Source organism: Procambarus clarkii, unplaced genomic scaffold, assembly GCF_040958095.1.
Source record: "Procambarus clarkii isolate CNS0578487 unplaced genomic scaffold, FALCON_Pclarkii_2.0 HiC_scaffold_892, whole genome shotgun sequence".
Classification (NCBI taxonomy): Eukaryota; Metazoa; Arthropoda; class Malacostraca; order Decapoda; family Cambaridae; genus Procambarus; species Procambarus clarkii.
This window is the reverse complement of record NW_027189924.1, coordinates 26900-52197: the sequence shown is the minus strand read 5'-3', so window position 1 is coordinate 52197 and position 25298 is coordinate 26900. Positions and strand designations below refer to the sequence as shown.

At 54.8% G+C, this 25298-nt stretch overlaps 1 protein-coding gene across 1 annotated transcript in view; it reads left to right on the top strand.

Moving 5' to 3' along the window:
* The window catches only part of LOC138361849 (uncharacterized), a gene marked incomplete at its 3' end in the record, with an annotated part of 64864 nt that overhangs the window by 14816 nt on the left and 24750 nt on the right, over positions 1-25298 (top strand). The window lies entirely within an intron of this gene.

Below are 25298 nucleotides of genomic sequence, written 5' to 3'. Positions count from 1 at the left end.
TGGTGCAGGTTGTGGTGCAGGTTGTTGCGCAGGTTGTGGTCGAGGTTGTGTTGCAGGTTGTGGTGCAGGTTGTGGTGCAGGTTGTGGTCCAGGTTGTGTTGCAGGTTGTGGTCCAGGTTGTGGTGCAGGTTGTGGTGCAGGTTGTGTTGCAGGTTGTAGTGCAGGTTGTGGTGCAGGTTGTGGTGCAGGTTGTAGTGCTGGTTGTGTTGCAGGTTGTAATGAAGGTTGTGGTGCTGGTTGTGGTGCAGGTTGTGGTGCAGGTTGTAGTGCTGGTTGTGGTGCAGGTTGTGGTGCAGGTTGTGGTGCAGGTTGTGGTGCAGGTTGTGGTGCAGGTTGTGTTGCAGGTTGTGGTGCAGGTTGTGGTGCAGGTTGTGGTCCAGGTTGTGTTGCAGGTTGTGGTCCAGGTTGTGGTGCAGGTTGTGGTGCAGATTATGGTGCAGGTTGTAGTGCAGGTTGTGGTGCAGGTTGTGGTGCAGGTTGTAGTGCTGGTTGTAGTGCAGGTTGTGGTGCAGGTTGTGGTGCAGGTTGTAGTGCAGGATGTGTTGCAGGTTGTGGTGAAGGTTGTGGTGCTGGTTGTGGTGCAGGTTGTGGTGCAGGTTGTGGTGCAGGTTGTGATGAAGGTTGTTGTGCAGGTTGTGGTGCAGGTTGTGGGGCTGGTTCTTTCGCTGGTTGTGGCGCAGGTTGTATTCGAGGTTGTGGTGCAGGTTGTTGCGCAGGTTGTGGTCGAGGTTGTGGTGCAGGTTGTGGTCGAGGTTGTGGAGCAGGTTGTGGCCGAGGTTGTGGTGCAGGTTGTGGTCGAAGTTGTGGTGCAGGTTGTGGTCGAAGTTGAGGTGCAGGTTGTGGTGCAGGTTGTGGTGCTGGTTGTGGTGCTAGTTGTGGTGCAGATTGTGGTGCAGGTTGTGGTGCAGGTTGTGGTACAGGTTGTTGTGCAGGTTGTAGTGCAGGTTGTGGTGTTGGTTGTGGTGCTGGTTGTGGTGCAGGTTGTGGTGCAGGTTGTGGTGCAGGTTGTGATGCAGGTTGTGGTGCAGGTTGTGGTGCAGGTTGTGGCTCAGGTTGTGGTGCAGGTTGAAGTGAAGGTTGTAATGACGGTTGTGGTGCACGTTGTGGTACAGGTTGTTGTGCAGGTTGTGGTGAAGGTTGCTGTGCAGGTTGTGGTACAGGTTGTTGTGCAGGTTGTGGTAGAGATTGTGGTGCAGGTTGTTGTGCAGGTTTTGGCTCAGGTTGTGGTGCAGGTTGTGGTGCTGGTGGTGATGCAGAATGTGGCGCACGTTGTGGTGCAGGTTGTTGTGCAGGTTGTTATGCAAGTTGTGGCTCAGGTTGTGGTGCAGGTTGTGGCTCAGGTTGTGGTGCAGGTTGTGGTGCAGGTTGTGGTGCAGGGTGTGGTGCAGGTCGTGATGCTGGTTGTGGTGAAGGTTGTGGTGCTGGTTGTGGTGCTGGTTGTGGTGCAGGTTTTGGCTCAGGTTGTGGTGCAGGTTGTGGTGCTAGTTGTAATGCAGGTTGTGGTGCAGGTTGTGGTGAAGGTTGTTGTGCAGGTTGTTGTGCAGGTTGGGGTGCAGGTTGTGGTGCAGGTTGTAGTGCTGGTTGTGGTGCAGGTTGTGTTGCAGGTTGTGGTGCAGGTTGTGGTGCAGGTTGTTGCGCAGGTTGTGGTCGAGGTTGTGTTGCAGGTTGTGGTGCAGGTTGTGGTGCAGGTTGTGGTCCAGGTTGTGTTGCAGGTTGTGGTCCAGGTTGTGGTGCAGGTTGTGGTGCAGGTTGTGTTGCAGGTTGTAGTGCAGGTTGTGGTGCAGGTTGTGGTGCAGGTTGTAGTGCTGGTTGTGTTGCAGGTTGTAATGAAGGTTGTGGTGCTGGTTGTGGTGCAGGTTGTGGTGCAGGTTGTAGTGCTGGTTGTGGTGCAGGTTGTGGTGCAGGTTGTGGTGCAGGTTGTGGTGCAGGTTGTGGTGCAGGTTGTGTTGCAGGTTGTGGTGCAGGTTGTGGTGCAGGTTGTGGTCCAGGTTGTGTTGCAGGTTGTGGTCCAGGTTGTGGTGCAGGTTGTGGTGCAGATTATGGTGCAGGTTGTAGTGCAGGTTGTGGTGCAGGTTGTGGTGCAGGTTGTAGTGCTGGTTGTAGTGCAGGTTGTGGTGCAGGTTGTGGTGCAGGTTGTAGTGCAGGATGTGTTGCAGGTTGTGGTGAAGGTTGTGGTGCTGGTTGTGGTGCAGGTTGTGGTGCAGGTTGTGGTGCAGGTTGTGATGAAGGTTGTTGTGCAGGTTGTGGTGCAGGTTGTGGGGCTGGTTGTTTCGCTGGTTGTGGCGCAGGTTGTATTCGAGGTTGTGGTCCAGGTTGTGGTCGAGGTTGTGGTGCAGGTTGTGGCCGAGGTTGTGGTGCAGGTTGTGGTCGAAGTTGTGGTGCAGGTTGTGGTCGAAGTTGTGGTGCAGGTTGTGGTGCAGGTTGTGGTGCTGGTTGTGGTGCTAGTTGTGGTGCAGATTGTGGTGCAGGTTGTGGTGCAGGTTGTGGTACAGGTTGTTGTGCAGGTTGTAGTGCAGGTTGTGGTGTTGGTTGTGGTGCTGGTTGTGGTGCAGGTTGTGGTGCAGGTTGTGGTGCAGGTTGTGATGCAGGTTGTGGTGCAGGTTGTGGTGCAGGTTGTGGTGCAGGTTGTGATGAAGGTTGGTGTGCAGGTGGTGGTGCTGGTTGTGGTGCAGGTTGAGGGGCTGGTTGTGGTGCAGGTTGTGGTGCAGGTTGTGGTGCAGGTTATAGTGCTCGTTGTAGTGCAGGTTGTTGTGCAGGTTGTTGTGCTGGTTGTGGTGCTGGTTGTGGCGCTAGTTGTGGTGCAGGTTGTGGTGCAGGTTATGGTGCTGATTGTGGTGCTGGTTGTGGTGCACGTTGTGGTGCACGTTGTGGTGCAGGTTGTGGTGCTGGTTGTGGTGCTGGTTGTTGTGCTAGTTGTGGTGCAGGTTGTGGTGCAGGTTGGTGCTGATTGTGGTGCTCGTTGTGGTGCAGGTTGTGGTGCAGGTTGTTTTGCAGGTTGTGGTGGTGGTTGTGTTGGTGGTTGTGGTGCTGGTTGTGGTGCAGGTTGTTGTGCAGGATGTGGTCCAGGTTGTAGTGCAGGTTGTAGTGCAGGTGGTGGTGCAGGTTGTGGTGCAGGTTGTGGTGCAGGTTGTGGTGCAGGTTGTGGTGCAGGTTGTGGCTCAGGTTGTGGTGCAGGTTGAAGTGAAGGTTGTAATGACGGTTGTGGTGCACGTTGTGGTACAGGTTGTTGTGCAGGTTGTGGTGAAGGTTGTTGTGCAGGTTGTGGTACAGGTTGTTGTGCAGGTTGTGGTCGAGATTGTGGTGCAGGTTGTGGTGCAGGTTGTGGCTCAGGTTGTGGTGCATGTTGTGGTGCTGGTGGTGATTCAGAATGTGGCGCACGTTGTGGTGCAGGTTGTTGTGCAGGTTGTTGTGCAGGTTGTGGCTCAGGTTGTGTTGCAGGTTGTGGCTCAGGTTGTGGTGCAGGTTGTGGTGCAGGTTGTGTTGCAGGCTGTGGTGCAGGTCGTGATGCTGGTTGTGGTGAAGGTTGTGGTGCTGGTTGTGGTGCTGGTTGTGGTGCAGGTTTTGGCTCAGGTTGTGGTGCAGGTTGTTGTGCTAGTTGTAATGCAGGTTGTGGTGCAGGTTGTGGTGAAGGTTGTTGTGCAGGTTGTTGTGCAGGTTGGGGTGCAGGTTGTGGGGCTGGTTGTGGCGGTGGTCTTGGCGCAGGTTGTGGTGCAGGTTGTGGTCGAGGTTGTGGTGCAGGTTGTGGTCGAGGTTGTGGTGCAGGTTGTGGCCGAGGTTGTAGTGCAGGTTGTGGTGCAGGTTGTGGTGCTGGTTGTGGTGCTGGTTGTGGTGCAAATTGTGGTGAAGGTTTTGGTGCAGGTTGTGGTGTTGGTTGTGGTTCTGGTTCTGGTGCAGGTTGTGGTGCAGGTTCTTGTGCAGGTTGTGGTGAAGGTTGTGATGCAGGTTGTGGTGCTGGTTGTGGTGCAGTTTGTGGTGCATGTTGTGGTGAAGGTTGTTGTGCAGGTTGTGGTGCTGGTTGTGGTGCAGGTTGAGGGGCTGGTTGTGGTGCAGGTTGTGGTGCAGGTTGTGGTGCAGGTTGTGGTGCTGGTTGTGGTGCAGGTTGTTGTGCTAGTTGTAGTGCAGGTTGTGGTGCAGGTTGTGGTGCAGGTTATTGTGCAGGTTGTGGTGCTGTATGTGGAGCTGGTTGTGGTGCAGGTTGTGGTGTAGGTTGTGGTGCAGGTTGTAGTGCAGGTTGTAGTGCAGGTAGTGGTGCAGGTTGTGGTGCAGGTTGTGGTGCAGGTTGTAGTGCAGGTTGTAGAGCAGGTTGTGGTGCAGGTTGTGGCTCAGGTTGTGGTGCAGGTTGTGGCTCAGGTGGTGGTGCAGGTTGTGGTGCAGGTTGTGGTGCAGGTTGTGGTGCAGGTTGTGTTGCAGGTTGTGTTGTAGGTTGTTGTGCAGGTTGTTGTGCAGGTTGTTGTGCAGGTTGTGGTGCAGGTTGTGGTGCAGGTTGTGGCTCAGGTTGTGGTGCAGGTTGTGGTCGAGGTTGTGGTGCAGGTTGTGGTGCAGGTTGTGGTACAGGTTGTTGTGCAGGTTGTGACTCAGACTGTGGTGCAGGTTGTGGTGCTGGTGGTGATGTAGGTTGTGGTGCAGGTTGTTGTGCAAGGTTGTTGTGCAGGTTGTGGCTCAGGTTGTGGTGCAGGTTGTGGTGCAAGTTGTTGTGCAGGCTGTGGTGCAGGTTGTGGTGCAGGTTGTAGTGCAGGTTTTGGCTCAGGTTGTGGTGCAGGTTGTGGTGCTGGTTGTGATGCAGGTTGTGGTGAAGGTTGTTGTGCAGGTTGTGGTGCAGGTTGTGGGGCTGGTTGTGGCGCTGGTTGTGGCGTAGGTTGTGGTGCAGGTTGTGGTCGAGGTTGTGGTGCAGGTTGTGGCGCAGGTTGTGGTCGAGGTTGTGGTGCAGGTTGTGGTCGAGGTTGTGGTGCAGGTTGTGGCCGAGGTTGTGGTGAAGGTTGTGGTCGAGGTTGTGGTGCAGGTTGTGGTCGAAGTTGTGGTGCAGGTTGTGGTGCAGGTTGTGGTGCTGGTTGTGTTGCTGGTTGTGTTGCTGGTTGTGGTGCAGGTTGTGATGCAGGTTATGGTGCAGGTTGTGGTGCAGGTTGTTGTGGAGGTTGTAGTGCAGGTTGTGGTGATATTTGTGGTGCTGGTTGTGGTGCAGGTTGAGGTGAAGGTTGTGGTGCAGGTTGTGGTGCTGGTTGTGGTTCTGGTTGTGGTGCAGGTTGTGGTGCAGGTTGTGGTGCTGGTTGTTGTGCAGGTTGTGGTGCAAGTTGTGGTGCAGGTTGTTGTGCAGGTTGTGGTGCAGGTTGTGATGCAGGTTGTGGTGCTGGTTGTAGTGCAGGTTGTGGTGCAGGTTGTTGTGCAGGTTGTGGTGCTGGTTGTGGTGCTGGTTGTGGTGCTGGTTGTGGTGCAGGTTGTGGTGCAGGTTGTGGTGCTTATTGTGGTGCTAGTTGTGGTGCCGGTTGTGGTGCAGGTTGTTGTGCAGGTTGTGGCTCAGGTTGTTGTGCAGGTTGTGGTGCAGGTTGTGGCTCAGGTTGTGGTGCAGGTTGTGGTGCTGGTTGTGGTGCAGGTTGTGGTGCAGGTTATTGTGCAGGTTGTGGTCTAGGTTGTAGTGCAGGTTGTGGTGAAGGTTGTGGTGCAGGTTGTGGTGCAGGTTGTGGTGCAGGTTGTGGTCGAGGTTGTGGTGCAGGTTGTGATGCAGGTTATTGTGCAGGTTGTGGCTCAGACTGTGGTTCAGGTTGTGGTGCAGGTTGTGGTGCAGGCTGTGGTGCAGGTTGTGGTGCAGGTTGTGGTGCAGGTTTTGGCTCAGGTTGTGGTGCAGGTTGTGGTGCTGGTTGTGATGCACGTTGTGGTGCAGGTTGTGGTGAAGGTTGTGGTGCAGGTTGTGGTGCAGGTTGTGGTTCAGGTTGTGGCTCAGGTTGTGGTGCAGGATGTGGTGCTGGTTGTGGTGCAGGTTGTGGTGCAGGTTATTGTGCAGGTTGTGGTCTAGGTTGTAGTGCAGGTTGTTGTGCAGGTTGTGGTGCAGGTTGTAGTGAAGGTTGTGGTGCAGGTTGTGGTGCAAGTTGTGGTGCAGGTTGTGGTCGAGGTTGTGGTGCTGGTTGTGGTGCAGGTTGTGGTGCAGGTTGTTGTGCAGGTTGTTTTGCAGGTTGTGGCTCAGGTTGTGATGCAGGTTTTGGCTCAGGTTGTGGTGCAGGTTGTGGTGCAGGTTGTGGTGCAGGCTGTGGTGCAGGTTGTGGTGCTGGTTGTGGTGAAGGTTGTGGTGCTGGTTGTGGTGCTGGTTGTGGTGCAGGTTATGGTGAAGGTTTAGGCTCAGGTTGTGGTGCAGGTTGTGGTGCTGGTTGTGATACAGGTTGTGGTGCAGGTTGTGATGAAGGTTGTTGTGCAGGTTGTGGTGCTGGTTGTGATACAGGTTGTGGTGCAGGTTGTGATGAAGGTTGTTGTGCAGGTTGTGGTGCAGGTTGTGGGGCTGGTTGTGGCGCTGGTTGTGGCGCAGGTTGTGGTGCAGGTTGTATTCGAGGTTGTGGTGCAGGTTGTGGCGCAGGTTGTGGTCGAGGTTGTGGTGCAGGTTGTGGTCGAGGATGTGGTGCAGGTTGTTGCCGAGGTTGTGGTGCAGGTTGTGGTCGAGGTTGTGGTGCAGGTTGTGGTCGAAGTTGTGGTGCAGGTTGTAGTGCAGGTTGTGGTGCTGGTTGTGGTGCTGGTTGTGGTGCAGGTTGTGGTACAGGTTGTTGTGCAGGTTGTAGTGCAGGTTGTGGTGTTGGTTGTGGTGCTGGTTGTGGTGCAGGTTGTGGTGCAGGTTGTGGTGCAGGTTGTGGTGCTGGTTGTCGTTCTGGTTGTGGTGCAGGTTGTGGTGCAGGTTGTGGTGCTGGTTGTGGTGCAGGTTGTGGTGCAGGTTGTGGTGCAGGTTGTTGTGCAGGTTGTGGTGCAGGTTGTGATGCAGGTTGTTGTTCTGGTTCTGGTGCAGGTTGTGGTGCAGGTTGTAGTAAAGGTTGTTGTACAGAATGTGGTACTGGTTGTGCTGCAAGTTGAGGGGCTGGTTGTGGTGCAGGTTGTGGTGCAGGTTGTGGTGCAGGTTGTGGTGCTGGTTGTGGTGCAGGTTGTTGTGCAGGTTGTGGTGCAGGTTGTGGTGCAGGTTATTGTGCAGGTTGTGGCTCAGACTGTGGTTCAGGTTGTGGTGCAGGTTGTGGTACAGGTTGTAGTGCAGGTTGTGGTGCTGATTGTGGTGCTGGTTGTGGTGCAGGTTGTGGTGCAGGTTGTTGTGCAGGTTGTGGCTCAGGTTGTTGTGCTGGTTGTGGTGCAGGTTGTGGTGCAGGCTGTTGTGCAGGTTGTGGCTCAGGTTGTTGTGCAGGTTGTGGTGCAGGTTGTGGCTCAGGTTGTGGTGCAGGTTGTGGTGCTGGTTGTGGTGCAGGTTGTGGTGCAGGTTATTGTGCAGGTTGTGGTCTAGGTTGTAGTGCAGGTTGTGGTGCAGGTTGTGGTAAAGGTTGTGGTGCAGGTTGTGGTGCAGGTTGTGGTGCAGGTTGTGGTCGAGGTTGTGGTGCAGGTTGTGGTGCAGGTTGTGGTGCAGGTTATTGTGCAGGTTGTGGCTCAGACTGTGGTTCAGGTTGTGGTGCAGGTTGTGGTGCAGGCTGTGGTGCAGGTTGTGGTGCAGGTTGTGGTGCAGGTTTTGGCTCAGGTTGTGGTGCAGGTTGTGGTGCTGGTTGTGATGCACGTTGTGGTGCAGGTTGTGGTGAAGGTTGTGGTGCAGGTTGTGGTGCAGGTTGTGGTGCAGGTTGTGGTTCAGGTTGTGGTGCAGGATGTGGTGCTGGTTGTGGTGCAGGTTGTGGTGTTGGTTATTGTGCAGGTTGTGGTCTAGGTTGTAGTGCAGGTTGTTGTGCAGGTTGTGGTGCAGGTTGTAGTGAAGGTTGTGGTGCAGGTTGTGGTGCAAGTTGTGGTGCAGGTTGTGGTCGAGGTTGTTGTGCTGGTTGTGGTGCAGGTTGTGGTGCAGGTTGTTGTGCAGGTTGTTTTGCAGGTTGTGGCTCAGGTTGTGACGCAGGTTTTGGCTCAGGTTGTGGTGCAGATTGTGGTGCTGATTGTGGTGCTGGTTGTGGTGCAGGTTGTGGTGCAGGTTGTTGTGCAGGTTGTGGCTCAGGTTGTTGTGCAGGTTGTGGTGCAGGTTGTGGCTCAGGTTGTGGTGCAGGTTGTTGTGCAGGTTGTGTTGCAGGTTGTGGTGCTGATTGTGGTGCTGGATGTGGTGCAGGTTGTGGTGCAGGTTGTTGTGCAGGTTGTGGCTCAGGTTGTTGTGCAGGTTGTGGTGCAGGTTGTGGCTCAGGTTGTGGTGCAGGTTGTGGTGCTGGTTGTGGTGCAGGTTGTGGTGCTGGTTGTGGTGCAGGTTGTGGTGCAGGTTATTGTGCAGGTTGTGGTCTAGGTTGTAGTGCAGGTTGTGGTGCAGGTTGTGGTGAAGGTTGTGGTGCAGGTTGTGGTGCAGGTTGTGGTGCAGGTTGTGGTCGAGGTTGTGGTGCAGGTTGTGGTGCGGGTTGTGGTGCAGGTTATTGTGCAGGTTGTGGCTCAGACTGTGGTTCAGGTTGTGGTGCAGGTTGTGGTGCAGGCTGTGGTGCAGGTTGTTGTGCAGGTTGTGGTGCAGGTTTTGGCTCAGGTTGTGGTACAGGTTGTGGTGCTGGTTGTGATGCACGTTGTGGTGCAGGTTGTGGTGAAGGTTGTGGTGCAGGTTGTGGTGCAGGTTGTGGTGCAGGTTGTGGCTCAGGTTGTGGTGCAGGATGTGGTGCAGTTTATTGTGCAGGTTGTGGTCTAGGTTGTAGTGCAGGTTGTTGTGCAGGTTGTGGTGCAGGTTGTAGTGAAGGTTGTGGTTCAGGTTGTGGTGCAGGCTGTGGTGCAGGTTGTGGTGCAGGTTGTGGTGCAAGTTTTGGCTCAGGTTGTGGTGCAGGTTGTGTTGCTGGTTGTGATGCACGTTGTGGTGCAGGTTGTGGTGAAGGTTGTGGTGCAGGTTGTGGTGCAGGTTGTGGTGCAGGTTGTGGCTCAGGTTGTGGTGCAGGATGTGGTGCTGGTTGTGGTGCAGGTTGTGGTGCAGGTTATTGTGCAGGTTGTGGTCTAGGTTGTAGTGCAGGTTGTTGTGCAGGTTGTGGTGCAGGTTGTAGTGAAGGTTGTGGTGCAGGTTGTGGTGCAAGTTGTGGTGCAGGTTGTGGTCGAGGTTGTTGTGCTGGTTGTGGTGCAGGTTGTGGTGCAGGTTGTTGTGCAGGTTGTTTTGCAGGTTGTGGCTCAGGTTGTGACGCAGGCTTTGGCTCAGGTTGTGGTGCAGGTTGTGGTGCTGATTGTGGTGCTGGTTGTGGTGCAGGTTGTGGTGCAGGTTGTTGTGAAGGTTGTGGCTCAGGTTGTTGTGCAGGTTGTGGTGCAGGTTGTGGCTCAGGTTGTGGTGCAGGTTGTTGTGCAGGTTGTGTTGCAGGTTGTGGTGCTGATTGTGGTGCTGGATGTGGTGCAGGTTGTGGTGCAGGTTGTTGTGCAGGTTGTGGCTCAGGTTTTTGTGCAGGTTGTGGTGCAGGTTGTGGCTCAGGTTGTGGTGCAGGTTGTGGTGCTGGTTGTGGTGCAGGTTGTGGTGCAGGTTATTGTGCAGGTTGTGGTCTAGGTTGTAGTGCAGGTTGTGGTGCAGGTTGTGGTGAAGGTTGTGGTGCAGGTTGTGGTGCAGGTTGTGGTGCAGGTTGTGGTGCTGGTTGTTGTGCAGGTTGTGGTGCAAGTTGTGGTGCAGGTTGTTGTGCAGGTTGTGGTGCAGGTTGTGATGCAGGTTGTGGTGCTGGTTGTAGTGCAGGTTGTGGTGCAGGTTGTTGTGCAGGTTGTGGTGCTGGTTGTGGTGCTGGTTGTGGTGCTGGTTGTGGTGCAGGTTGTGGTGCAGGTTGTGGTGCTGATTGTGGTGCTAGTTGTGGTGCAGGTTGTGGTGCAGGTTGTTGTGCAGGTTGTGGCTCAGGTTGTTGTGCAGGTTGTGGTGCAGGTTGTGGCTCAGGTTGTGGTGCAGGTTGTGGTGCTGGTTGTGGTGCAGGTTGTGGTGCAGGTTATTGTGCAGGTTGTGGTCTAGGTTGTAGTGCAGGTTGTGGTGAAGGTTGTGGTGCAGGTTGTGGTGCAGGTTGTGGTGCAGGTTGTGGTCGAGGTTGTGGTGCAGGTTGTGATGCAGGGTATTGTGCAGGTTGTGGCTCAGACTGTGGTTCAGGTTGTGGTGCAGGTTGTGGTGCAGGCTGTGGTGCAGGTTGTGGTGCAGGTTGTGGTGCAGGTTTTGGCTCAGGTTGTGGTGCAGGTTGTGGTGCTGGTTGTGATGCACGTTGTGGTGCAGGTTGTGGTGAAGGTTGTGGTGCAGGTTGTGGTGCAGGTTGTGGTTCAGGTTGTGGCTCAGGTTGTGGTGCAGGATGTGGTGCTGGTTGTGGTGCAGGTTGTGGTGCAGGTTATTGTGCAGGTTGTGGTCTAGGTTGTAGTGCAGGTTGTTGTGCAGGTTGTGGTGCAGGTTGTAGTGAAGGTTGTGGTGCAGGTTGTGGTGCAAGTTGTGGTGCAGGTTGTGGTCGAGGTTGTGGTGCTGGTTGTGGTGCAGGTTGTGGTGCAGGTTGTTGTGCAGGTTGTTTTGCAGGTTGTGGCTCAGGTTGTGATGCAGGTTTTGGCTCAGGTTGTGGTGCAGGTTGTGGTGCAGGTTGTGGTGCAGGCTGTGGTGCAGGTTGTGGTGCTGGTTGTGGTGAAGGTTGTGGTGCTGGTTGTGGTGCTGGTTGTGGTGCAGGTTATGGTGAAGGTTTAGGCTCAGGTTGTGGTGCAGGTTGTGGTGCTGGTTGTGATACAGGTTGTGGTGCAGGTTGTGATGAAGGTTGTTGTGCAGGTTGTGGTGCTGGTTGTGATACAGGTTGTGGTGCAGGTTGTGATGAAGGTTGTTGTGCAGGTTGTGGTGCAGGTTGTGGGGCTGGTTGTGGCGCTGGTTGTGGCGCAGGTTGTGGTGCAGGTTGTATTCGAGGTTGTGGTGCAGGTTGTGGCGCAGGTTGTGGTCGAGGTTGTGGTGCAGGTTGTGGTCGAGGATGTGGTGCAGGTTGTTGCCGAGGTTGTGGTGCAGGTTGTGGTCGAGGTTGTGGTGCAGGTTGTGGTCGAAGTTGTGGTGCAGGTTGTAGTGCAGGTTGTGGTGCTGGTTGTGGTGCTGGTTGTGGTGCAGGTTGTGGTACAGGTTGTTGTGCAGGTTGTAGTGCAGGTTGTGGTGTTGGTTGTGGTGCTGGTTGTGGTGCAGGTTGTGGTGCAGGTTGTGGTGCAGGTTGTGGTGCTGGTTGTCGTTCTGGTTGTGGTGCAGGTTGTGGTGCAGGTTGTGGTGCTGGTTGTGGTGCAGGTTGTGGTGCAGGTTGTGGTGCAGGTTGTTGTGCAGGTTGTGGTGCAGGTTGTGATGCAGGTTGTTGTTCTGGTTCTGGTGCAGGTTGTGGTGCAGGTTGTAGTAAAGGTTGTTGTACAGAATGTGGTACTGGTTGTGCTGCAAGTTGAGGGGCTGGTTGTGGTGCAGGTTGTGGTGCAGGTTGTGGTGCAGGTTGTGGTGCTGGTTGTGGTGCAGGTTGTTGTGCAGGTTGTGGTGCAGGTTGTGGTGCAGGTTATTGTGCAGGTTGTGGCTCAGACTGTGGTTCAGGTTGTGGTGCAGGTTGTGGTACAGGTTGTAGTGCAGGTTGTGGTGCTGATTGTGGTGCTGGTTGTGGTGCAGGTTGTGGTGCAGGTTGTTGTGCAGGTTGTGGCTCAGGTTGTTGTGCTGGTTGTGGTGCAGGTTGTGGTGCAGGCTGTTGTGCAGGTTGTGGCTCAGGTTGTTGTGCAGGTTGTGGTGCAGGTTGTGGCTCAGGTTGTGGTGCAGGTTGTGGTGCTGGTTGTGGTGCAGGTTGTGGTGCAGGTTATTGTGCAGGTTGTGGTCTAGGTTGTAGTGCAGGTTGTGGTGCAGGTTGTGGTAAAGGTTGTGGTGCAGGTTGTGGTGCAGGTTGTGGTGCAGGTTGTGGTCGAGGTTGTGGTGCAGGTTGTGGTGCAGGTTGTGGTGTTGGTTATTGTGCAGGTTGTGGTCTAGGTTGTAGTGCAGGTTGTTGTGCAGGTTGTGGTGCAGGTTGTAGTGAAGGTTGTGGTGCAGGTTGTGGTGCAAGTTGTGGTGCAGGTTGTGGTCGAGGTTGTTGTGCTGGTTGTGGTGCAGGTTGTGGTGCAGGTTGTTGTGCAGGTTGTTTTGCAGGTTGTGGCTCAGGTTGTGACGCAGGTTTTGGCTCAGGTTGTGGTGCAGATTGTGGTGCTGATTGTGGTGCTGGTTGTGGTGCAGGTTGTGGTGCAGGTTGTTGTGCAGGTTGTGGCTCAGGTTGTTGTGCAGGTTGTGGTGCAGGTTGTGGCTCAGGTTGTGGTGCAGGTTGTTGTGCAGGTTGTGTTGCAGGTTGTGGTGCTGATTGTGGTGCTGGATGTGGTGCAGGTTGTGGTGCAGGTTGTTGTGCAGGTTGTGGCTCAGGTTGTTGTGCAGGTTGTGGTGCAGGTTGTGGCTCAGGTTGTGGTGCAGGTTGTGGTGCTGGTTGTGGTGCAGGTTGTGGTGCAGGTTATTGTGCAGGTTGTGGTCTAGGTTGTAGTGCAGGTTGTGGTGCAGGTTGTGGTGAAGGTTGTGGTGCAGGTTGTGGTGCAGGTTGTGGTGCAGGTTGTGGTCGAGGTTGTGGTGCAGGTTGTGGTGCAGGTTGTGGTGCAGGTTATTGTGCAGGTTGTGGCTCAGACTGTGGTTCAGGTTGTGGTGCAGGTTGTGGTGCAGGCTGTGGTGCAGGTTGTTGTGCAGGTTGTGGTGCAGGTTTTGGCTCAGGTTGTGGTACAGGTTGTGGTGCTGGTTGTGATGCACGTTGTGGTGCAGGTTGTGGTGAAGGTTGTGGTGCAGGTTGTAGTGCAGGTTGTGGTGCAGGTTGTGGCTCAGGTTGTGGTGCAGGATGTGGTGCAGTTTATTGTGCAGGTTGTGGTCTAGGTTGTAGTGCAGGTTGTTGTGCAGGTTGTGGTGCAGGTTGTAGTGAAGGTTGTGGTTCAGGTTGTAGTGAAGGTTGTGGTTCAGGTTGTGGTGCAGGCTGTGGTGCAGGTTGTTGTGCAGGTTGTGGTGCAGGTTTTGGCTCAGGTTGTGGTACAGGTTGTGGTGCTGGTTGTGATGCACGTTGTGGTGCAGGTTGTGGTGAAGGTTGTGGTGCAGGTTGTGGTGCAGGTTGTGGTGCAGGTTGTGGCTCAGGTTGTGGTGCAGGATGTGGTGCAGGTTATTGTGCAGGTTGTGGTCTAGGTTGTAGTGCAGGTTGTTGTGCAGGTTGTGGTGCAGGTTGTAGTGAAGGTTGTGGTTCAGGTTGTGGTGCAAGTTGTGGTGCAGGTTGTGGTCGAGGTTGTGGTGCTGGTTGTGGTGCAGGTTGTGGTGCAGGTTGTTGTGCAGGTTGTTTTGCAGGTTGTGGCTCAGGTTGTGATGCAGGTTTTGGCCCAGGTTGTGGTGCAGGTTGTGGTGCAGGCTGTGGTGCAGGTTGTGGTGCTGGTTGTGGTGAAGGTTGGGGTGCTGGTTGTGGTGCTGGTTGTGGTGCAGGTTGTGGTGAAGGTTTAGGCTCAGGTTGTGGTGCAGGTTGTGGTGCTGGTTGTGATACAGGTTGTGGTGCAGGTTTTGATGAAGGTTGTTGTGCTGGTTGTGATACAGGTTGTGGTGCAGGTTGTGATGAAGGTTGTTGTGCAGGTTGTGGTGCAGGTTGTGGGGCTGGTTGTGGCGCTGGTTGTGGCGCAGGTTGTGGTGCAGGTTGTATTCGAGGTTGTGGTGCAGGTTGTGGCGCAGGTTGTGGTCGAGGTTGTGGTGCAGGTTGTGGTCTAGGATGTGGTGCAGGTTGTTGCCGAGGTTGTGGTGCAGGTTGTGGTCGAGGTTGTGGTGCAGGTTGTGGTCGAAGTTGTGGTGCAGGTTGCGGTGCAGGTTGTGGTACAGGTTGTTGTGCAGGTTGTAGTGCAGGTTGTGGTGTTGGTTGTGGTGCTGGTTGTGGTGCAGGTTGTGGTGCAGGTTGTGGTGCAGGTTGTGGTGCTGGTTGTGGTTCTGGTTGTGGTGCAGGTTGTGGTGCAGGTTGTGGTGCTGGTTGTGGTGCAGGTTGTGTTGCAGGTTGTGGTGCAGGTTGTTGTGCAGGTTGTGGTGCAGGTTGTGATGCAGGTTGTGGTTCTGGTTGTGGTGCAGGTTGTGGTGCAGGTTGTGATGTAGGTTGTTGTGCAGGTTGTGGTGCTGGTTGTGGTGCAGGTTGAGGGGCTGGTTGTGGTGCAGGTTGTGGTGCAGGTTGTGGTGCAGGTTGTGGTGCTGGTTGTAGTGCAGGTTGTTGTGCAGGTTGTGGTGCTGGTTGTGGTGCTGGTTGTGGTGCAGGTTGTGGTGCTACTTGTGGTGCAGGTTGTGGTGCAGGTTGTGGTGCTGGTTGTGTTTCTGGTTGTGATGCACGTTGTGGTGCAGGTTGTTGAGCAGGTTGTGGTGCTGGTTGTGGTTCTGGTTGTTGTGCTAGTTGTGGTGCTGGTTGTGGTGCAGGTTGTGGTGCAGGTTGTTGTGCAAGTTGTGGTGGTGGTTGTGGTAGTGGTTGTGGTGCTGGTTGTGGTGCAGGTTGTAGTGCAAGTTGTGGTGGTGGTTGTGGTGGTGGTTGTGGTGCAGGTTGTGTGCAGGTTGTGGTGCACGTTGTGGTACAGGTTGTGGTGCACGTTGTGGTGAAGGTTGTGGTGCAGGTTGTGGTGCAGGTTGTTGTGCAGGTTGTGGTCGAGGTTGTGGTGCAGGTTGTGGTGCAGGTTGTTGTGCACGTTGTTGTGCAGGTTGTGGCTGAGGTTGTGGTGCAGGTTGTGGTGCTGATGGTGATGCAGAATGTGGTGCACGTTGTGGTGCAGGTTGTTGTGCAGGTTGTGGCTCAGGTTGTGGTGCTGGTTGTGGTGCAGGTTGTGGTGCAGGTTGTTGTGCAGGTTGTGGCTCAGGTTGTTGTGCTGGTTGTGGTGCAGGTTGTGGTGCTGGTTGTGGTGCAGGTTGTGGTGCAGGTTATTGTGCAGGTTGTGGTCTAGGTTGAAGTGCAGGTTGTGGTAAAGGTTGTGGTGCAGGTTGTGGTGCAGGTTGTGTTGCAGGTTGTGGTCGAGGTTGTGGTGCAGGTTATTGTGCAGGTTGTGGCTCAGACTGTGGTTCAGGTTGTGGTGCAGGCTGTGGTGCAGGTTGTGGTGCAGGTTGTGGTGCAGGTTTTGGCTCAGGTTGTGGTGCAGGTTGTGGTGCTGGTTGTGATGCATGTTGTGGTGCAGGTTGTGGTGAAGGTTGTGGTGCAGGTTGTGGTGCAGGTTGTGGTGCAGGTTGTGGGTCAGGTTGTGGTGCAGGATGTGGTGTTGGTTGTGGTGCAGGTTGTGGTGCAGGTTATTGTGCAGGTTGTGGTCTAGGTTGTAGTGCAGGTTGTTGTGCAGGTTGTGGTGCAGGTTGTAGTGAAGGTTGTGGTGCAGGTTGTGGCCGAGGTTGTGGTGAAGGTTGTGGTCGAGGTTGTGGTGCAGGTTGTGGTCGAAGTTGTGATGCAGGTTGTGGTGCAGGTTGTGATGCAGGTTATTGTGCAGGTTGTGGCTCAGACTGTGGTTCAGGTTGTGGTGCAGGTTGTGTTGCTGGTTGTGGTGCAGGTTGTGATGCAGGTTATGGTGCAGGTTGTGGTGCAGGTTGTTGTGCAGGTTGTAGTGCAGGTTGTGGTGTTATTTGTGGTGCTGGTTGTGGTGCAGGTTGAGGTGAAGGTTGTGGTGCAGGTTGTGGTGCTGGTTGTGGTTCTGGTTGTGGTGCAGGTTGTGGTGCAGGTTGTGGTGCTGGTTGTTGTGCAGGTTGTGGTGCAAGTTGTGGTGCAGGTTGTTGTGCAGGTTGTGGTGCAGGTTGTGATGCAGGTTGTAGTGCTGGTTGTAGTGCAGGTTGTGGTGCAGGTTGTTGTGCAGGTTGTGGTGCTGGTTGTGGTGCTGGTTGTGGTGCTGGTTGTGGTGCAGGTTGTGGTGCAGGTTGTGGTGCTGATTGTGGTGCTGGTTGTTGTGCAGATTGTGGTGCAGGTTGTTGTGCAGGTTGTGGCTCAGGTTGTTGTGCAGGTAGTGGTGCAGGTTGTGGCTCAGGTTGTGGTGCAGGTTGTGGTGCTGGTTGTGGTGCAGGTTGTGGTGCAGGTTATTGTGCAGGTTGTGGTCTAGGTTGTAGTGCAGGTTGTGGTGAAGGTTGTGGTGCAGGTTGTGGTGCAGGTTGTGGTGCAGGTTGTGGTCGAGGTTGTGGTGCAGGTTGTGGTGCAGGTTGTGATGCAGGTTATTGTGCAGGTTGTGGCTCAGACTGTGGTTCAGGTTGTGGTGCAGGTTGTGGTGCAGGCTGTGGTGCAGGTTGTGGTGCAGGTTGTTGTGGAGGTTTTGGCTCAGGTTGTGGTGCAGGTTGTGGTGCTGGTTGTGATGCACGTTGTGGTGCAGGTTGTGGTGAAGGTTGTGGTGCAGGTTGTGGTGCAGGTTGTGGTGCAGGTTGTGGCTCAGGTTGTGGTGCAGGATGTGGTGCTGGTTGTGGTGCAGGTTGTGGTGCAGGTTATTGTGCAGGTTGTGGTCTAGGTTGTAGTGCAGGTTGTTGTGCAGGTTGCGGTGCAGGTTGTAGTGAAGGTTGTGGTGCAGGTTGTGGTGCAAGTTGTGGTGCAGGTTGTGGTCGAGGTTGTGGTGCTGGTTGTGGTGCAGGTTGTGGTGCAGGTTGTTGTGCAGGTTGTTTTGCAGGTTGTGGCTCAGGTTGTGATGCAGGTTTTGGCTCAGGTTGTGGTGCAGGTTATTGTGCAGGTTGTGGCTCAGACTGTGGTTCAGGTTGTGGTGCAGGTTGTAGTGCAGGCTGTGGTGCAGGTTGTTGTGCAGGTTGTGGTGCAGGTTTTGGCTCAGGTTGTGGTACAGGTTGTGGTGCTGGTTGTGATGCACGTTGTGGTGCAGGTTGTGGTGAAGGTTGTGGTGCAGGTTGTGGTGCAGGTTGTGGTGCAGGTTGTGGCTCAGGTTGTGGTGCAGGATGTGGTGCAGGTTATTGTGCAGGTTGTGGTCTAGGTTGTAGTGCAGGTTGTTGTGCAGGTTGTGGTGCAGGTTGTAGTGAAGGTTGTGGTTCAGGTTGTGGTGCAAGTTGTGGTGCAGGTTGTGGTCGAGGTTGTGGTGCTGGTTGTGGTGCAGGTTGTGGTGCAGGTTGTTGTGCAGGTTGTTTTGCAGGTTGTGGCTCAGGTTGTGATGCAGGTTTTGGCCCAGGTTGTGGTGCAGGTTGTGGTGCAGGCTGTGGTGCAGGTTGTGGTGCTGGTTGTGGTGAAGGTTGGGGTGCTGGTTGTGGTGCTGGTTGTGGTGCAGGTTGTGGTGAAGGTTTAGGCTCAGGTTGTGGTGCAGGTTGTGGTGCTGGTTGTGATACAGGTTGTGGTGCAGGTTGTGATGAAGGTTGTTGTGCTGGTTGTGATACAGGTTGTGGTGCAGGTGGTGATGAAGGTTGTTGTGCAGGTTGTGGTGCAGGTTGTGGGGCTGGTTGTGGCGCTGGTTGTGGCGCAGGTTGTGGTGCAGGTTGTATTCGAGGTTGTGGTGCAGGTTGTGGCGCAGGTTGTGGTCGAGGTTGTGGTGCAGGTTGTGGTCTAGGATGTGGTGCAGGTTGTTGCCGAGGTTGTGGTGCAGGTTGTGGTCGAGGTTGTGGTGCAGGTTGTGGTCGAAGTTGTGGTGCAGGTTGTGGTGCAGGTTGTGGTACAGGTTGTTGTGCAGGTTGTAGTGCAGGTTGTGGTGTTGGTTGTGGTGCTGGTTGTGGTGCAGGTTGTGGTGCAGGTTGTGGTGCAGGTTGTGGTGCTGGTTGTGGTTCTGGTTGTGGTGCAGGTTGTGGTGCAGGTTGTGGTGCTGGTTGTGGTGCAGGTTGTGTTGCAGGTTGTGGTGCAGGTTGTTGTGCAGGTTGTGGTGCAGGTTGTGATGCAGGTTGTGGTTCTGGTTGTGGTGCAGGTTGTGGTGCAGGTTGTGATGTAGGTTGTTGTGCAGGTTGTGGTGCTGGTTGTGGTGCAGGTTGAGGGGCTGGTTGTGGTGCAGGTTGTGGTGCAGGTTGTGGTGCAGGTTGTGGTGCTGGTTGTAGTGCAGGTTGTTGTGCAGGTTGTGGTGCTGGTTGTGGTGCTGGTTGTGGTGCAGGTTGTGGTGCTACTTGTGGTGCAGGTTGTGGTGCAGGTTGTGGTGCTGATTGTGTTTCTGGTTGTGATGCACGTTGTGGTGCAGGTTGTTGAGCAGGTTGTGGTGCTGGTTGTGGTGCTGGTTGTTGTGCTAGTTGTGGTGCTGGTTGTGGTGCAGGTTGTGGTGCAGGTTGTTGTGCAAGTTGTGGTGGTGGTTGTGGTAGTGGTTGTGGTGCTGGTTGTGGTGCAGGTTGTAGTGCAAGTTGTGGTGGTGGTTGTGGTGGTGGTTGTGGTGCAGGTTGTGTGCAGGTTGTGGTGCACGTTGTGGTACAGGTTGTGGTGCACGTTGTGGTGAAGGTTGTGGTGCAGGTTGTGGTGCAGGTTGTTGTGCAGGTTGTGGTCGAGGTTGTGGTGCAGGTTGTGGTACAGGTTGTTGTGCACGTTGTTGTGCAGGTTGTGGCTGAGGTTGTGGTGCAGGTTGTGGTGCTGATGGTGATGCAGAATGTGGTGCACGTTGTGGTGCAGGTTGTTGTGCAGGTTGTGGCTCAGGTTGTGGTGCTGGTTGTGGTGCAGGTTGTGGTGCAGGTTGTTGTGCAGGTTGTTGCTCAGGTTGTTGTGCTGGTTGTGGTGCAGGTTGTGGTGCTGGTTGTGGTGCAGGTTGTGGTGCAGGTTATTGTGCAGGTTGTGGTCTAGGTTGAAGTGCAGGTTGTGGTAAAGGTTGTGGTGCAGGTTGTGGTGCAGGTTGTGTTGCAGGTTGTGGTCGAGGTTGTGGTGCAGGTTATTGTGCAGGTTGTGGCTCAGACTGTGGTTCAGGTTGTGGTGCAGGTTGTGGTGCAGGCTGTGGTGCAGGTTATGGTGCAGGTTGTGGTGCAGGTTTTGGCTCAGGTTGTGGTGCAGGTTGTGGTGCTGGTTGTGATGCATGTTGTGGTGCAGGTTGTGGTGCAGGTTGTGGTGCAGGTTGTGGTGCAGGTTGTGGTGCAGGTTGTGGCTCAGGTTGTGGTGCAGGATGTGGTGTTGGTTGTGGTGCAGGTTGTGGTGCAGGTTATTGTGCAGGTTGTGGTCTAGGTTGTAGTGCAGGTTGTTGTGCAGGTTGTGGTGCAGGTTGTAGTGAAGGTTGTGGTGCAGGTTGTGGCCGAGGTTGTGGTGAAGGTTGTGGTCGAGGTTGTGGTGCAGGTTGTGGTCGAAGTTGTGGTGCAGGTTGTGGTGCAGGTTGTGATGCAGGTTATTGTGCAGGTTGTGTCTCAGACTGTGGTTCAGGTTGTGGTGCAGGTTGTGTTGCTGGTTGTGGTGCAGGTTGTGATGCAGGTTATGGTGCAGGTTGTGGTGCAGGTTGTTGTGCAGGTTGTAGTGCAGGTTGTGGTGTTATTTGTGGTGCTGGTTGTGGTGCAGGTTGAGGTGAAGGTTGTGGTGCAGGTTGTGGTGCTGGTTGTGGTTCTGGTTGTGGTGCAGGTTGTGGTGCAGGTTGTGGTGCTGGTTGTTGTGCAGGTTGTGGTGCAAGTTGTGGTGCAGGTTGTTGTGCAGGTTGTGGTGCAGGTTGTGATGCAGGTAGTAGTGCTGGTTGTAGTGCAGGTTGTGGTGCAGGTTGTTGTGCAGGTTGTGGTGCTGGTTGTGGTGCTGGTTGTGGTGCTGGTTGTGGTGCAGGTTGTGGTGCAGGTTGTGGTGCTGATTGTGGTGCTGGTTGTTGTGCAGGTTGTGGTGCAGGTTGTTGTGCAGGTTGTGGCTCAGGTTGTTGTGCAGGTAGTGGTGCAGGTTGTGGCTCAGGTTGTGGTGCAGGTTGTGGTGCTGGTTGTGGTGCAGGTTGTGGTGCAGGTTATTGTGCAGGTTGTGGTCTAGGTTGTAGTGCAGGTTGTGGTGAAGGTTGTGGTGCAGGTTGTGGTGCAGGTTGTGGTGCAGGTTGTGGTCGAGGTTGTGGTGCAGGTTGTGGTGCAGGTTGTGATGCAGGTTATTGTGCAGGTTGTGGCTCAGACTGTGGTTCAGGTTGTGGTGCCGGTTGTGGTGCAGGCTGTGGTGCAGGTTGTGGTGCAGGTTGTGGTGGAGGTTTTGGCTCAGGTTGTGGTGCAGGTTGTGGTGCTGGTTGTGATGCACGTTGTGGTGCAGGTTGTGGTGAAGGTTGTGGTGCAGGTTGTGGTGCAGGTTGTGGTGCAGGTTGTGGCTCAGGTTGTGGTGCAGGATGTGGTGCTGGTTGTGGTGCAGGTTGTGGTGCAGGTTATTGTGCAGGTTGTGGTCTAGGTTGTAGTGCAGGTTGTTGTGCAGGTTGCGGTGCAGGTTGTAGTGAAGGTTGTGGTGCAGGTTGTGGTGCAAGATGTGGTGCAGGTTGTGGTCGAGGTTGTGGTGCTGGTTGTGGTGCAGGTTGTGGTGCAGGTTGTTGTGCAGGTTGTTTTGCAGGTTGTGGCTCAGGTTGTGATGCAGGTTTTGGCTCAGGTTGTGGTGCAGGTTGTGGTGCAGGTTGTGGTGCAGGCTGTGGTGCAGGTTGTGGTGCTGGCTGTGGTGAAGGTTGTGGTGCTGGTTGTGGTGCTGGTTGTGGTGCAGGTTGTGGTGAAGGTTTAGGCTCAGGTTGTGGTGCAGGTTGTGGTGCTGGTTGTGATACAGGTTGTGGTGCAGGTTGTGATGAAGGTTGTTGTGCAGGTTGTGGTGCTGGTTGTGATACAGGTTGTGGTGCAGGTTGTGATGAAGGTTGTTGTGCAGGTTGTGGTGCAGGTTGTGGGGCTGGTTGTGGCGCTGGTTGTGGCGCAGGTTGTGGTGCAGGTTGTATTCGAGGTTGTGGTGCAGGTTGTGGCGCAGGTTGTGGTCGAGGTTGTGGTGCAGGTTGTGGTCGAGGATGTGGTGCAGGTTGTTGCCGAGGTTGTGGTGCAGGTTGTGGTCGAGGTTGTGGTGCAGGTTGTGGTCGAAGTTGTGGTGCAGGTTGTAGTGAAGGTTGTGGTGCTGGTTGTGGTGCTGGTTGTGGTGCAGGTTGTGGTACAGGTTGTTGTGCAGGTTGTAGTGCAGGTTGTGGTGTTGGTTGTGGTGCTGGTTGTGGTGCAGATTGTGGTGCAGGTTGTGGTGCAGGTTGTGGTGCTGGTTGTCGTTCTGGTTGTGGTGCAGGTTGTGGTGCAGGTTGTGGTGCTGGTTGTGGTGCAGGTTGTGGTGCAGGTTGTGGTGCAGGTTGTTGTGCAGGTTGTGGTGCAGGTTGTGATGCAGGTTGTTGTTCTGGTTCTGGTGCAGGTTGTGGTGCAGGTTGTAGTAAAGGTTGTTGTACAGGTTGTGGTATTGGTTGTGCTGCAAGTTGAGGGGCTGGGTGTGGTACAGGTTGTGGTGCAGGTTGTGGTGCAGGTTGTGGTGCTGGTTGTGGTGCAGGTTGTTGTGCAGGTTGTGGTGCAGGTTGTGGTGCAGGTTATTGTGCAGGTTGTGGCTCAGACTGTGGTTCAGGTTGTGGTGCAGGTTGTGGTGCAGGTTGTGGTGCAGGTTGTGGTGCTGCTTGTGGTGCTGGTTGTGGTGCAGGTTGTGGTGCAGGTTGTTGTGCAGGTTGTGGCTCAGGTTGTGGTGCTGGTTGTGGTGCAGGTTGTGGTGCAGGTTGTTGTGCAGGTTGTGGCTCAGGTTGTTGTGCAGGTTGTGGTGCAGGTTGTGGCTCAGGTTGTGGTGCAGGTTGTGGTGCTGGTTGTGGTGCAGGTTGTGGTGCAGGTTATTGTGCAGGTTGTGGTCTAGGTTGTAGTGCAGGTTGTGGTGCAGGTTGTGGTGCAGGTTGTGGTGCTGGTTGTGGTGCAGGTTGTGGCTCAGACTGTGGTTCAGGTTGTGGTGCAGGTTGTGGTGCAGGCTGTGGTGCAGGTTGTGGTGCAGGTTGTGGTGCAGGTTTTGGCTCAGGTTGTGGTGCAGGTTGTGGTGCTGGTTGTGATGCACGTTTTGGTGCAGGTTGTGGTGAAGGTTGTGGTGCAGGTTGTGTTGCAGGTTGTGGTGCAGGTTGTGGCTCAGGTTGTGGTGCAGGATGTGGTGCTGGTTGTGGTGCAGGTTGTGGTGCAGGTTATTGTGCAGGTTGTGGTCTAGGTTGTAGTGCAGGTTGTTGTGCAGGTTTTGGTGCAGGTTGTAGTGAAGGTTGTGGTGCAGGTTTTGGCTCAGGTTGTGGTGCAGGTTGTGGTGCTGATTGTGGTGCTGGTTGTGGTGCAGGTTGTTGTGCAGGTTGTTGTGCAGGTTGTGGCTCAGGTTGTTGTGCAGGTTGTGGTGCAGGTTGTGGCTCAGGTTGTGGTGCAGGTTATAGTGCAGGTTGTGTTGCAGGTTGTGGTGCTGATTGTGGTGCTGGTTGTGGTGCAGGTTGTGGTGCAGGTTGTTGTGCAGGTTGTGGCTCAGGTTGTTGTGCAGGTTGTGGTGCAGGTTGTGGCTCAGGTTGTGGTGCAAGTTGTGGTGCTGGTTGTGGTGCAGGTTGTGGTGCAGGTTATTGTGCAGGTTGTGGTCTAGGTTGTAGTGCAGGTTGTGGTGCAGGTTGTGGTGAAGGTTGTGGTGCAGGTTGTGGTGCAGGTTGTGGTGCAGGTTGTGGTCGAGGTTGTGGTGCAGGTTGTGATGCAGGTTGTGGTGCAGGTTATTGTGCAGGTTGTGGCTCAGACTGTGGTTCAGGTTGTGGTGCAGGTTGTGGTGCAGGCTGTGGTGCAGGTTGTTGTGCAGGTTGTGGTGCAGGTTTTGGCTCAGGTTGTGGTGCAGGTTGTGGTGCTGGTTGTGATGCACGTTGTGGTGCAGGTTGTGGTGAAGGTTGTGATGCAGGTTGTGGTGCAGGTTGTGGTGCAGGTTGTGGCTCAGGTTGTGGTGCAGGATGTGGTGCAGGTTATTGTGCAGGTTGTGGTCTAGGTTGTAGTGCAGGTTGTTGTGCAGGTTGTGGTGCAGGTTGTAGTGAAGGTTGTGGTTCAGGTTGTGGTGCAAGTTGTGGTGCAGGTTGTGTTCGAGGTTGTGGTGCTGGTTGTGGTGCAGGTTGTGGTGCAGGTTGTTGTGCAGGTTGTTTTGCAGGTTGTGGCTCAGGTTGTGATGCAGGTTTTGGCCCAGGTTGTGGTGCAGGTTGTGGTGCAGGTTGTGGTGCAGGCTGTGGTGCAGGTTGTGGTGCTGGTTGTGGTGAAGGTTGGGGTGCTGGTTGTGGTGCTGGTTGTGGTGCAGGTTGTGGTGAAGGTTTAGGCTCAGGTTGTGGTGCAGGTTGTGGTGCTGGTTGTGATACAGGTTGTGGTGCAGGTTGTGATGAAGGTTGTTGTGCAGGGTGTGGTGCAGGTTGTGGGGCTGGTTGTGGCGCTGGTTGTGGCGCAGGTTGTGGTGCAGGTTGTATTCGAGGTTGTGGTGCAGGTTGTGGCGCAGGTTGTGGTCGAGGTTGTGGTGCAGGTTGTGGTCGAGGATGTGGTGCAGGTTGTTGCCGAGGTTGTGGTGCAGGTTGTTGTCGAGGTTGTGGTGCAGGTTGTGGTCGAAGTTGTGGTGCAGGTTGTGGTGCAGGTTGTGGTACAGGTTTTTGTGCAGGTTGTAGTGCAGGTTGTGGTGTTGGTTGTGGTACTGGTTGTGGTGCAGGTTGTGGTGCAGGTTGTGGTGCAGGTTGTGGTGCTGGTTGTGGTTCTGGTTGTGGTGCAGGTTGTGGTGCAGGTTGTGGTGCTGGTTGTGGTGCAGGTTGTGTTGCAGGTTGTGGTGCAGGTTGTTGTGCAGGTTGTGGTCAAGGTTGTGATGCAGGTTGTGGTTCTGGTTGTGGTGCAGGTTGTGGTGCAGGTTGTGATGTAGGTTGTTGTGCAGGTTGTGGTGCTGGTTGTGGAGCAGGTTGAGGGGCTGGTTGTGGTGCAGGTTGTGGTGCAGGTTGTGGTGCAGGTTGTGGTGCTGGTTGTAGTGCAGGTTGTTGTGCAGGTTGTGGTGCTTGTTGTGGTGCTGGTTGTGGTGCAGGTTGTGGTGCTAGTTGTGGTGCAGGTTGTGGTGCAGGTTGTGGTGCTGATTGTGTTTCTGGTTGTGATGCACGTTGTGGTGCAGGTTGTTGAGCAGGTTGTGGTGCTGGTTGTGGTGCTGGTTGTTGTGCTAGTTGTGGTGCTGGTTGTGGTGCAGGTTGTGGTGCAGGTTGTTGTGCATGTTGTGGTGGTGGTTGTGGTAGTGGTTGTGGTGCTGGTTGTGGTGCAGGTTGTGTGCAGGTTGTGGTGCACGTTGTGGTACAGGTTGTGGTGCACGTTGTGGTGAAGGTTGTGGTGCAGGTTGTGGTGCAGGTTGTTGTGCAGGTTGTGGTCGAGGTTGGGGTGCAGGTTGTGGTGCAGGTTGTTGTGCAGGTTGTTGTGCAGGATGTGGCTGAGGTTGTGGTGCAGGTTGTGGTGCTGATGGTGATGCAGAATGTGGTGCACGTTGTGGTGCAGGTTGTTGTGCAGGTTGTGGCTCAGGTTGTGGTGCTGGTTGTGGTGCAGGTTGTGGTGCAGGTTATTGTGCAGGTTGTGGTCTAGGTTGTAGTGCAGGTTGTGGTGCAGGTTGTGGTAAAGGTTGTGGTGCAGGTTGTGGTGCAGGTTGTGTTGCAGGTTGTGGTCGAGGTTGTGGTGCAGGTTGTGGTGCAGGTTATTGTGCAGGTTATGGCTCAGACTGTGGTTCAGGTTGTGGTGCAGGTTGTGGTGCAGGCTGTGGTGCAGGTTGTGGTGCAGGTTGTGGTGCAGGTTGTGGCTCAGGTTGTGGTGCAGGATGTGGTGCTGGTTGTGGTGCAGGTTGTGGTGCAGGTTATTGTGCAGGTTGTGGTCTAGGTTGTAGTGCAGGTTGTTGTGCAGGTTGTGGTGCACGTTGTGGTGAAGGTTGTGGTGCAGGTTGTGGTGCAGGTTGTTGTGCAGGTTGTGGTCGAGGTTGGGGTGCAGGTTGTGGTGCAGGTTGTTGTGCAGGTTGTTGTGCAGGATGTGGCTGAGGTTGTGGTGCAGGTTGTGGTGCTGATGGTGATGCAGAATGTGGTGCACGTTGTGGTGCAGGTTGTTGTGCAGGTTGTAGTTCAGGTTGTGGTGCTGGTTGTGGTGCAGGTTGTGGTGCAGGTTATTGTGCAGGTTGTGGTCTAGGTTGTAGTGCAGGTTGTGGTGCAGGTTGTGGTAAAGGTTGTGGTGCAGGTTGTGGTGCAGGTTGTGTTGCAGGTTGTGGTCGAGGTTGTGGTGCAGGTTGTGGTGCAGGTTATTGTGCAGGTTATGGCTCAGACTGTGGTTCAGGTTGTGGTGCAGGTTGTGGTGCAGGCTGTGGTGCAGGTTGTGGTGCAGGTTGTGGTGCAGGTTGTGGCTC